We start from the raw sequence: 12,215 nt of genomic DNA, 5'->3' as shown, positions 1-12,215 counted from the left end.
AATATAAAATACATGTACAATCTCGTTCCTGGATTATCAGAGAAAGGTAATATAGGAAATGTAGATTAATTTCAGAGATAGAAAGTCAGTACTCACGTGTATGTTTTTCGATGTCGTACAATTACTCCACTTCTCACGATTAATCTGTAACAAACAAAGTAATTCATTAGTTTGGGTTTTCTTCAGTGAAAGCATTTGTAGCTGTTAATATTTTTATTCTTCTTTTCTAATAAAAAATCTATACAAAATTGATTTAAATGCATATTAAAATTATCATGTTATCATTAAACCATTAAAATGACTGATGTATTGGAAGCATTTTTACAGAAATTCTCTTTGAACATTTTTCAGGGCTTAATGGTAAAACATCTGGATGGAAAATTATTATTAAATTGAAAATAGCGAGGAAAAATAACAATATAAAATCAAAATATCAGAAACGTACATCAATTTTAGAAAATTTAGGAAAATTACGACAATTTTAACATACCGCCTAATGCTTTGTTAGCTTTAGACAATACAGTGTATTTATTTCAATTGAAATACTAAAATGATCAATAAGTCTCAACTATTGCCAAGCTAACACCAAAATTTCGTTTATTTGTTTAAATAAATGATTTAATTTATACATTTGAAACTCTTCCAAGTATTATTGTCTATATAAACAAGGTACGCAATTAATCAGCAGACCGTAATTATGACCAATGTCGATAAGACCAAAGAGTGAAGAAACATGTATAGCATGGAGCAGAATCTGCTAAAAGTAGAAAAAATTTGATTTCTTGTTGAATTTTAATAAAATTTGATGTCAAATGTTACAAACTCAAAATGACAGTCAAAATTGTTAAAATTTTACATAATGTCTGAAACTTGGTATGCGGGGGTTTTGGTGTCCCTGATATTTAACTTAGCATCAAAAGTTACAAATTCGAAATGGCGGATTTAATATAGAGTAAAAAATGATCACAGTATTATATATTTATCTGAAACTTCGTATGCGAGGGTTTTTGGGGTATTTTATTTTTAATTTGAGGTCAATAAAAGATAAATTCATTAAACGGATCTAATATGGTGGGAAATGGTTAAATTATCACATATTTGCCTGAAACTTGGTATAAGGGGGAAAACCATATAATTTGAAAACAAAACATGTTAATTTTGTAATTTGAACCCCTCTACCATTTTCTAAGGTAAATGGTTCAAACTCGAAGTAAAAAACAATTGCTTCTCGATAGATATATAACAAAAAATATCACATTTTTCTAACAAAGACGTATAGCCAAATAAGGTCAAATTTCTTAAGTTTAACTGTACGCCAATAAAACTTGGGAGACGGAAATGATATAAAACTTTACTCACAAATCAATTAAGGTGTGTAAATATATAGGAAACATATTTAGTTGATTTAAATTTAAATCCACAAGAAAAAATTATTATCAATTATAAATATACCGTCACGTGTTATTTAGTGTTTTACGGAATTTATTAAATAATTTTTTTGTAAATATTACCAGTCTTGCCAATGATGATTATTTAATGACTAAAATTCGCTGCTTAAAATTAATTAGTGAAATGAAATTACAGCATCAGATCAGGCGATTTGCAAGTTGAGAGACGCACCATATAGATTCTAAATTCACCAATCATAATTAATGTGCTGGCAATGGACAATAACGTGTTGGCCAATACATTATTATTTACGTAATAATTGAATGTTCGGAAACCAAAAAGGGCCAACCCAACAAATTTTCAAAATTCCTTTTTTTTGGCTTTTCGCATTGGTTGAATCCGTCCTATAGGTGTTGTGCTTTTTCCAGAAACTGACAAGAATTGAATCTTACTATTTTTATGAAACAAACAAAGTTCCTTAAAATACTATCCCGATACGTGTAGTCGGTGAACAGTTTTTCCGTTCTCCTGAAAAATTTTCCGAGTAAGGGTTAGCCCTTTATGGTTGCCGACCATTCGGTTTATTATATATGGTTTTGAATAGAAAACATACATCTTTAATTTTTAAAACGGCACTAGGGAGACTCGAGTCAATATGATGTTTTGTCTGTTTGCAGATAACTTGAAAGAAAAACTATAATATTAGGAATAACAGTAATTAGTGATCGTTATTATCATAGGCATAGAAATTACTCCTTTAGAGTATATTCATGTCTATAAGTGAAACCCATTTTTTTAAACATCAGGGAAATTGAATTTTGCGCTGTACAGAGAATTACTCATATCGACGTGTCCAAATGACAAGGTTCCATCTCGGGGAAACCAAACGAAAAAGCGCTAAATTGTGGAGACCAAATAAAAAGGTGCTTCAGTGTTGAGGGCGCTGATGCCCACAATGCAATTCGTATGGGGTTTTGAAGCTTCCAAACATACTGCGTACAGTCCCATCTTAAAGAATATAAACTTAGTAAAGTAACGAAATTGCGCCATCTAGTGGAGATATAACGAACTACAACTCTATTCCGGCAACCCTTCCACCCCGCTTTTCCACCCATTCCATGCTAATTTTAATATATTTTTAAATTTAGATTTACAGAAAGAATAATTTACGTAAACAAACCGTTTCATGCAATATAAAAAAACATCAAATAGCGCATGATCAAAAATGAATTGCGGTTTTTATATATTGCATGAAATAGTTTGCTTGTGTAAATTATTCTTCCCATAATTCTAACTGAAAAAATATTTAAACAGAGACATTAAGCCCAACACTTAAGAACCACTCCGAACAGATCGGTCCTTTTTTCAATTTGAAAATAAGAATAATGTAAATTTGTTTCAAACAGAAAATGTAAATAATTAGGAGACGTGATTATTATAATCACTCACTCGTTATTTACATGTCCGCCATGTTCCTATATTCTTGATCTTCCCCTTCTACTATACAAGCATCAACACAGACGCCACCTAGGGGAGATAGAAATCACTCAAATTCGTTCACATTTTAGCCTTAAGACTGTACCTAGTGTGCTTCCAAGTATAGAACCTTGTAATTGGGATGCGCCGATCTGCAAATAAATGTTAGTAAGAATAAAAAACAATTTAGATTGGAAATGAGCCTTCGAAAACTGATGATGACGGTAGTAGGTACCAAAAGTATAATTCGACTCCTAAATAAATTGAGGAACTGATCGCAAAGTGATACCCCAGAGTCATTTGGTTTTCATTAAAAATAACAGCGTAAATTTATTCTATTAAAAAACGGAACACCTCGAGTCTAAAATAACAACTGCAGAAAATGATACTGTAAAAAAAGGAAGTTTTACAGTGAGAGGCCATAAAAGGCTATCTGACTCTAAATATGGCAAAAGAAAGGAAAGTAGCAGAGACATGGGACTATGAGTATTTCTCTGAGTGGGGGAGAAACGATAGGTGGCATCTCATTAAGTTGGCACCACTCTCGGGTCGTTCCCCTTTAATTCTTTGGAGCTTCGAGCCCGAGGGTGGGTTTTCGAGGGGTCTTGGGTCCCTTAGGGCCATTATCCCCCACCCTTCAGTTTTCTGAACACGCTGAGTGAGACGTCACGTATATGAAATGAATGCATTCGATACGTGTCACAATCGTGGTCCCTATTCGCCGGAAATATTTGAACAGACGCACACCCTTAAGGGCACTCATTTCAGCCATTCGAACGCTTTCAAACAAATTCAAACATATTGAGTCCCGTGACACTATTCGAGTTGTCCATGTAAAGCCGTTTATATGTATATGTGAATGATAGGGACACTAGGACACTACGCCACTCGATGTAGCAGTTGAATGGACACAGTGTAGATTGTCTAAGGAAAACGGCCGATAATGAGATTATAGATATACAGCAGGGATTGCGGAAATCCCTCGGATGCAAAATCTCGTATTAAGAGCTTTATATATAGATACCCGTAATACCTGTAACGACGTTTCAACTTGAAACCACTGAATCGCTAATCCACGATTATGTGTAAATGTGATTCTCGCGAAATACGTCCGTATAATGAAATTTTGAAACGCCAGAGCTAATAAGCATCGAGGTCGTGTAAGTAACCATGCCCTCGAGAAATATCGCATATCAATGAACTTGGTTCTAGAAAAAGTTATTTTTTGCTTCCAATGGTCTCCTGTCTCATAGAATAATAATATGAGTATTGCCGATTGCCATTTAATTTTTTTAAACATGAAATTTGGATATGGTAATTCAAAGTGCTTTTAGAATAAAATTTCAGGTTGAGCCTAATTATTTTTTTCTTTTAATAAAAAATAGAAGTTTGGTATACTTTACATTCATTATTTTACATTAAAAATGTAAGGGAAGGACAATTTATTACATAAGGGTGGGGGGGGGGGTCCCAAAGAATTTCTTAACACAAGCTTCCTTTTTCTAATTAGTTTTGAAAAATATTCCAAATGATACCTAATTTGGCTATTAAAATTACAGTTTATACTATTACACACATTGTATTATTTATTTCAATTTTTTAAAAATTTGCAATATTTGATATTACATACGCTAAACAAATATAGCGTGGAATTTCCTGGACATTGTACGCAATCTCCTAAAATCCCTTTAAAATAATTAAGCTCAACGGAAGTCCCTTGAAATCCCTTAAAAACTCGAGAAATTCCGTGAAACTTTCGAAAACCCTGAAATCGTTAAAAATCTTCCAAAGCCCTTAAAATTCCCTTATAATCCTTTAAAATCTGTAAAAATCCGTAAAAATATCGTATAAAAGATTAAAAGCCTTAAAATTCCATGAAATACTTTGAAGTATTATGAGATTTCTTGAAATCTTCGAAACCGCTTAAAGTATTTTAAGGTCCTATCAAATCTTTTAAAAGCCATTAAAAAGCCTGAATATTCCCCACCTCCTTCAGAATATTCGCAAAACTTTTAGAGTTTAAGGCAATGAAACAGTTTTAATAAAACAACAATTTCGCACAATGCCAGAGTGTCAATATTTCACTTTGGTTGAACGCAATTTTTATGTTTTCATAATGAAGCATGGACTCGATTTTCAGAATTAAAAAAAATGGTAAGACAGTTAACCTCTCGGTATCCTTTGGAATCGATTAAAATACCTTAACACCTTTATAATCTCTTACAAATCCTTTAAAATCTTTCAAAAACTCATAAAATCCCTCAAAATGTTTAGAAATCTCGTTAAATTCCTTCAAAGTGTTGTAATTATTTTAAATACTTTGTATTCCTTTGAAATGCGTTAAAATAACTTAAAATATTACGTTGTTCTCACACTGTAAAATTTAAGAAACCATCATGAGCCCGGGCGAAGAGGTTTACATTGTGACTTTGTGAAGCTCTTCGTCTACGGTGATTGCTAGAGAGAATGATCAGAGACCTGGGTCGGAGCAGATGATCTCTTTAAACTCCTTAATCCCCGACATGAAGTATAACTAGGCTGGGACCGAGTCAGTCACGCTTATCCCGAAAGGGATTTAGCTTAATGGTAATATTTTTTAAATAAAGAGGACTCATGTCCAATCTGGAAAGGTCTGAGAATTTTTGATCGGCTCTTAAAAATTCGAAATTTACCGTTGAAAATTGTACAGTTTCATATTTGGAAGAGTTCAAATTTGTTCCTTTCTTTGCCCATATTTAAATTTAGCTAGATTGTTATGGCCTCCGCCGCACTATAGTCACTACAGGATACCTTTCACAATTCATTTAGGAGTCAAATTGTATGCCTCTGTCTTTTGTTGAAACACGAATACCTCGCTTCACATCTGTCCCCTACAAGCTCATAAAATTTTATTAACACAAAATAGGATTTTGACCATAATAATACTTTCTCTTAAAATGTATAAGAAATAAGGTTCAAATAAATAATATAATTTGAATTACTTTCTCACGTACAGTTAATAACAAAATGCAATTGAAAGATTCAACATTCTCATTCACAAAAGTATAAATGAATCATTGTTCATCTTTGCCATTATTCCTTTAAAAATCATTATTGAACTTTATTTATGGGCAGGAAAATTAGAACCTATTCGGAAAAAAATCTAGAAAGCTTTCTTTCGTTGGTGAGAGCCTTCTATTCTCGCTTTGAAAACTTTCTGACCCGCATGCTATATCAATGGGGGTACCATTCATATTACATTTATTTGTTTCGAGTGTCACCTATAAATTATAAATTTTATTCCCTCGCACAATCCCATTTACAATTTCATAAAAGCTTTAAACTACTGAAAATAAAATAAAAATTAAAGATTTTTACGATCACTCCTTCGGATTTTTATAATAAATTTGTTTGCATTTGAACTCGTTTATACACCATCATCAAACATCAAAGGTAAACTTTAACGAATATGGGTTTTACGACTTAAGTATCATAATAACAAAAATTTGTAATTCCACATATGAGTTTAATTAGGAATCACTGAATAAATAAGATTCCAAGCGATGAAGTCAAGAATTGCGAGTTTTAGTGCCCCAATAGACTCCTAGGATTATGGTTGCTTAATGAGTTATAATTGTGTGGTCGTCCGTAAGACGCAGAGTAAAACAAATTTGGAGAATAGCTAATGTTATTATAAATGCATTTTGAAAACACATCAAGATAACTGTATACTGATAAAGGGATGATAAGCATTCTGACGAATATCGGTGGTATTTCTTGAATTTTCCTAAAAGTGATTCATACTGAAGCAAGGAAAAGCTCTTCGCTTAGACATATAAGGAAGGGAAGACTATGCATGATTTACGGTCTGAAATTTTAAAGTAAAGAAGGATTTAAGTTGCTGCAGGAGCCGAACATGTAAATTTGTAAGAATAATAATTTAATATTAAATACAGTTCTTAGCGAATGTCCAAGTTTCGAACTGCACATAGTAAGCTTGGTAAAAAGTTGCGTTATTTTTTAATCTATCTCAGAAAAATGAAGTATGTGAACTACTTTATTTTATTTTTTTGTAGATACAAAATTTGGAGCAAGTACTACATTTTGTACTTTTAAAAGTTGCAAAATTTTTAATGTAATATATTTACGTTCAAATTATTTTATATAGAAAAAAATAATTTTAAGTTCAACCTCTCAATACTCGTCCATTTCTGAATTTAAGAAAATAAAAAGCCGACCGTACGACCATATTAGTACGATCGTACTAAAAAAACGACTATTCCTATCTAAAATTTCCGTATGCACAGACATGATTTAATTTTAATGTTGAACATAAATGTTTAAAAAAATCCTAACTGTGAAGTGAGGTGAGAATTCTCCAAATGAAATAACTTATTTAGGTACATTCATATTCAGATAAATTCATAGATGCAGGGATTCAAGCACTCAACAGTTCAAGCAATCGGATGTCCCAGGTTAAGTTCTCACGACTACTTCATTGCCTAAGTTGGTTGAGTTTCCATTTAAAATAATTGCAGAGACCACATCATAAGAGCTTAAAACAAAGGGCAACAGTCTCACTTTTCGACGAAAAAAGGGTGAATTGATTTGAATTTAATCACAAAAAGAAGAAAGAATATTTTAGTTTAAAATGTCATATATTAAATAATTAAACTACACTATCGGAAAAATGGGATGATTCTTGAGTACAGGGGAAACGGGCATCTGAAGAAGTCGAGAATCTGAAAAAGGAGAATCTGACAAAGAGGAATCTGGAAAAGAGGAATCTGACAAAGGGGAATCTGAAAAAAGGGATTCTGAAAAAGGGGCAAATATGGGAAAGCTTCAAAATCACAAAAAGTTCAATAAAAATCTGAAAATTAAGCTCTTCCGAATCACCCTTGCGAGAGCATTTAAAACGTTCTGAAAAACTGTTTTTGTTTATAATTGTCACGATATTATATTTCATGAATTAATTATCAATGTAAATATTTTCTTCACTGACTGTTCTTTTAAGTTTACATATTTTATTAAACAAGTGAAGAATGTAATTTAATGAATATTATGACTGAATTCCACTTTCCATTTTTATCGCCGACAAGTTTCCCCAACGGAGAGACAGAAGTGGTTATAATATTCGATCGATACCTGTTAGGAGCCGAACACTGTATATGACTATACACGCAGGTATCTTTAATCTACGTAGATCACCTTCAGGAGGGACGTCATTGACTCCGACTGTCTGAGATGAATCGCCCGATAACGACAAATCGCTACAACGAACAATTAATGGAACGTCATGGGTCTTCGTTGTCATTTCCATCTTGAGCAAACCTATTTTTGGATCATTAAGAACATTGCTTTGCACTACAGCTCATAAATTTAACGACCAGGAAACACTGGAATTTATGTTGATTGTGGTCTGCAGTTTCACAGAAATTAAATGGCTAGTTCCAATATGGCAAATGTCTCAAGATCAAGTGTAATATTTGTAAAAGACCTGAAATGCTACTACGGAATTTTAATTGTCATTTCGGATTGATTGCAATTCTCATTATAACTGTAATGTGATATTTCAAAGTGGAATGTGTCAATAATAATCTTTATCTCCAATTCCGAATATAGTTCTTACAACGAATCCAGTATTTGATTAGCATTAATCTAAATAATTTATTAAGCATATGATTATTTTCACTACAACTTGTTTCGAAATGCATCTTAATTGTCTAATTGAGCGTTCGTAATCCCCTAGGGAAAATATTTTCATGGACCACACCGTTTCTTTTTCTACGAACCAGGAATAGATTTGGTAATTTAGAAGCAAATGGGCGGGTGGCCCGCAGAAATAATAAATGGAAGATCATACATTTCACATGCGGTCGACTTCTTATCTGGACTTTACAAAAAGGCTTCTGGGAAGAACTTTATTTACAATCTACATGTCACCGCCTTCAGTCGTTGGATAGCAGAAGACACGAAATGTCACTTACCGGAGACTCTTCTGTGACAGTGTAAACTTGTGAAGTACGGAGTATGTGTAAACTTTTAAATAAGACAATGGAAGTTCTTAAAAAAATTAATTCATTTTTTCGAAGAGTATAATCCGAGAGAAAATATATTTTGCTATTCTTGCTCTGCACACCTAGTAATTTTTAATAACTTTATTGCTGTTAACAATTGTTGCTAAAAATTGTTGTTAAAGATGATAGATTACTGATCCAGGCTACCAGACCAGTAATCTATAATCTTGGACGAAAATTCTATTATTTGTACCCTGGTCGACACTAGTACCATCGATCTATTTATTTTGTTGTTGCTACAAATTCCCTCTTGTACTTATTTGTTTACGAACAAGTTTTTGTCATAGAGGAAGTTCTTCCACTAATTTCTGAGTAATTCTTCAGAGAATTGGCTTTGAACAGCGTAAACAGCGAACTTCGCTTAATGAGAAACTGCCATACGCTAAAGCTAACTCGATTGTTGAAACTACGACATGGAAGGCTGAGATATAGACTCGAACTAACAAAGGCTGACGGTGATGGGTTGGCTATAACGAGGGTGCTTTCTTTAACCTGAGTTCGACTTTTTTTGAACCCAAGACCTTTCTTTTTTCACTTCTGAAAGAAGCTGTCCACAAGTGACAAAGGGCACTCCACTGATCTTCTAAATTGACGTAAAGAAATCGATTTTCAGTTGTTCAAATCGCAATAAAAGGACAATCGAAAATTCTACAAGACGTGTTATTTAATCAAAAATTGGCGAGATTGGGAATATACTTAAGTCTGTAAACATTATTTATTCAAAATATCCGTGTATTTTAAATTTTATGTTTATTTGAATTTATATTAACATTCGGGAAAATAGAGAAAGTACTGACTCCTGGTGGTGATCAGAATACGAGGAACAGGTATATCCCATTTTCTCACTCTGGGGGTTTGTAGTGCAATGGCATCCAGCTTTTGATAATAGGAAAGTTGCCACTAATCTCGATTACAGATATTGTTATACATAATTATAATACAAATTTAATTAATTATTTATATACAAAAATGAAAAATTTTAATATTTATTATTGTTCGTCGTTTTTAATAAATGTTAAAAAGTCATCATATTTTAGCAATATAGAACAATAATTAATTTTAAATACAAAAAAAAAACGACGCACACAAAATTCTCAGAGGGTAAAAAGCGCACTCAATTGTACCAAAAACTTATACCAAATATTTAACTCTTTAAAACAAATCACTAAAGAGGGCCGAATACATGGAACCGAAGCATCGGATGGAAATCTTAAATATTCTTTTATCATTTACGAGCCCCAAAGCCACAAACGAGAAACTAATATAATTATAATTTCTATAATTATAATGGTTTATAAAATTAAAAATATACAATTTTCGAATTAGAATTAAATATGCGCTTGCAACTTCATTCTGAATGACAGTGACATCGTTTCAATTGTCAAATACTGGAGATATAGTTTTTCTTTTATTAAGCAGTTCACAAATCACGTAAAACGAGTTCTTGCATTTTTAAATGTTATGCCCTACAACTAAAATGTGAATTTTCTGTAGAAGTATGTTAATTAAGAAGAAATTTTAAATTGCAATGCAGATTGTAACATATATCAGATCTCAAACAGATAGGACACTTCAAAGCTAATTTTATGCTGTAAATATTATAGTTCAACGTAGAAATACCAATTACAATAAAATCTCCAAAAGAAAGGGTTGAAATTTAAAAATAATATAGAAAAAATTAGAACTTAATTCAAAATGTGAAAACTTTATATAAACCAATAAAATTGTAACTCTTCAAAGAAATCCGATTTTTCTCAAAAAGAAACTAAAAATCCAATTCTGAAGTTTATACCTGTACTTTGGAACCTGTTAATTGAACAATCAATCAGTTGGTCAATTATTTAATTATTTTGCTATTTATTGCATAACTACGTACTTATTTTGTTCACGTATTTGTAGAAAGAGACGGTATGAAATATTCACCTAATTGATGGTATAAAGAGTATTATTTAAACAATAGTGAAACAATGAATTATTTCTTAACGAAAAATGAGACACTCCTCACCCATTTTATTAATGATATAGGTTTTTTGACCGGGGAAATTAATTAATAGTTTAAGATGTTAATATTGTTTACCTACTTGGTCATAATCAATATTATTAAAATATTGATAGCCTATGTAAGGGCAAAAAAGTTTTTATTTTTGTTATTTTATGTAGAATTTGATTTCCTAGAATATATTCTGTTAGTCTTTTCGCATAGGACAAGCATGAAATAAGATATTAAAAAAAAACTTTTTTGACTGAAATAGCCAAAATGAGTTTTTTTTTAAGAGTCACAACTTTTGATCTATGAAAGGTAGAATATTGTTTTGTTATATTTACGCACATTTGCCTCAAAAGTTAACGTCTACTTTAATCATTATACAGAACATTTTTTGGTAAGATTAACAGGTTCCAAAGTACCGATACAAATTACAGAAATTTATTCTTTAGCCTTTTTTTGAAGACAAAATCGGGGTTTTAGCATATTTGGAATTTTTATTAGGGCCCCTAAATAAACTATTTTAGGATAAAATTCGCTTTGCCTACTTAATAAGGTAAAATACCTTTTTTCGCACGAGATGTCCGGGGTAGAAAGAGTGGACAAGTCCAGAAATTTCTATATGAACGTCTTTGGATCTTAAAACCGTTTTATTATTAAATAATCTAAAGTAAATAAGCCTTGATTTGGAAATAAATTTCAATTTCAAACCGAAATAAAAAACTTCATAAAAAAAGCAAAGTTTGGAGATAATTTTGAAAAATGGTACATTTAAAGATAGAACGAATACTCAAGGAGCAATTTATTTATGAGAATTAAAATATTTATTTTCAAGAAATGCGCTGGAAACATTTTAATTAATATAGTAAGCTTATTTCAGCAACTTGTTTAAAGATAACAAATGATATTCCTGAAATTTCCTTTCGTTCCTGTATTGCATGATTTGAAGCAGTAAATTTTGGATTTACATGAATGATCAGCATTGATACAACATAAATTGTATTGGATTTCTAAAATTTCATATTTATCGTTAGTTGAAGCGCATTACGACGTGGTGAAAAATTTTAGCTTACAAAAGTCGTGTATTTTGTAAACATTTCGAAAGTCAATAAAAATCATGACGTTTTTTAAAAGAAAAAAGAAACATTTTTACAGCGTCAGCTTTTCAGAATTTAATTTTACAATTTTTTTTCGAGTTTAGATTCCATGATCTAGTCTACTTTAGAAGTTTGGTTACATATATAAAAGGTTTGACTTTATTCCAGCTGAGCGGAAACTCTTAGTCTAGACTTCTAGGCTCTACCTCC

At 31.7% G+C, this 12,215-nt stretch overlaps 1 protein-coding gene across 1 annotated transcript in view; it reads right to left on the bottom strand.

The window, feature by feature from the left end:
* Positions 1 to 116, bottom strand: part of LOC117169685 (latrophilin Cirl-like) — a 236,542-nt gene extending 236,426 nt beyond the window's left edge. Inside the window, exon 1 of the mRNA XM_033356169.1 lies at positions 97 to 116. The gene's annotated coding sequence lies outside the window, so the exon portion shown is untranslated. The remainder of the gene's footprint in view (positions 1 to 96) is intronic.
* Positions 117 to 12,215: the final 12,099 nt, after the last annotated feature.

This window comes from Belonocnema kinseyi, chromosome 3 (genome assembly GCF_010883055.1).
Source record: "Belonocnema kinseyi isolate 2016_QV_RU_SX_M_011 chromosome 3, B_treatae_v1, whole genome shotgun sequence".
Classification (NCBI taxonomy): Eukaryota; Metazoa; Arthropoda; class Insecta; order Hymenoptera; family Cynipidae; genus Belonocnema; species Belonocnema kinseyi.
The sequence above is the reverse complement of the archived record's forward strand: the minus strand, read 5'-3'. Positions and strand labels throughout refer to the sequence as shown.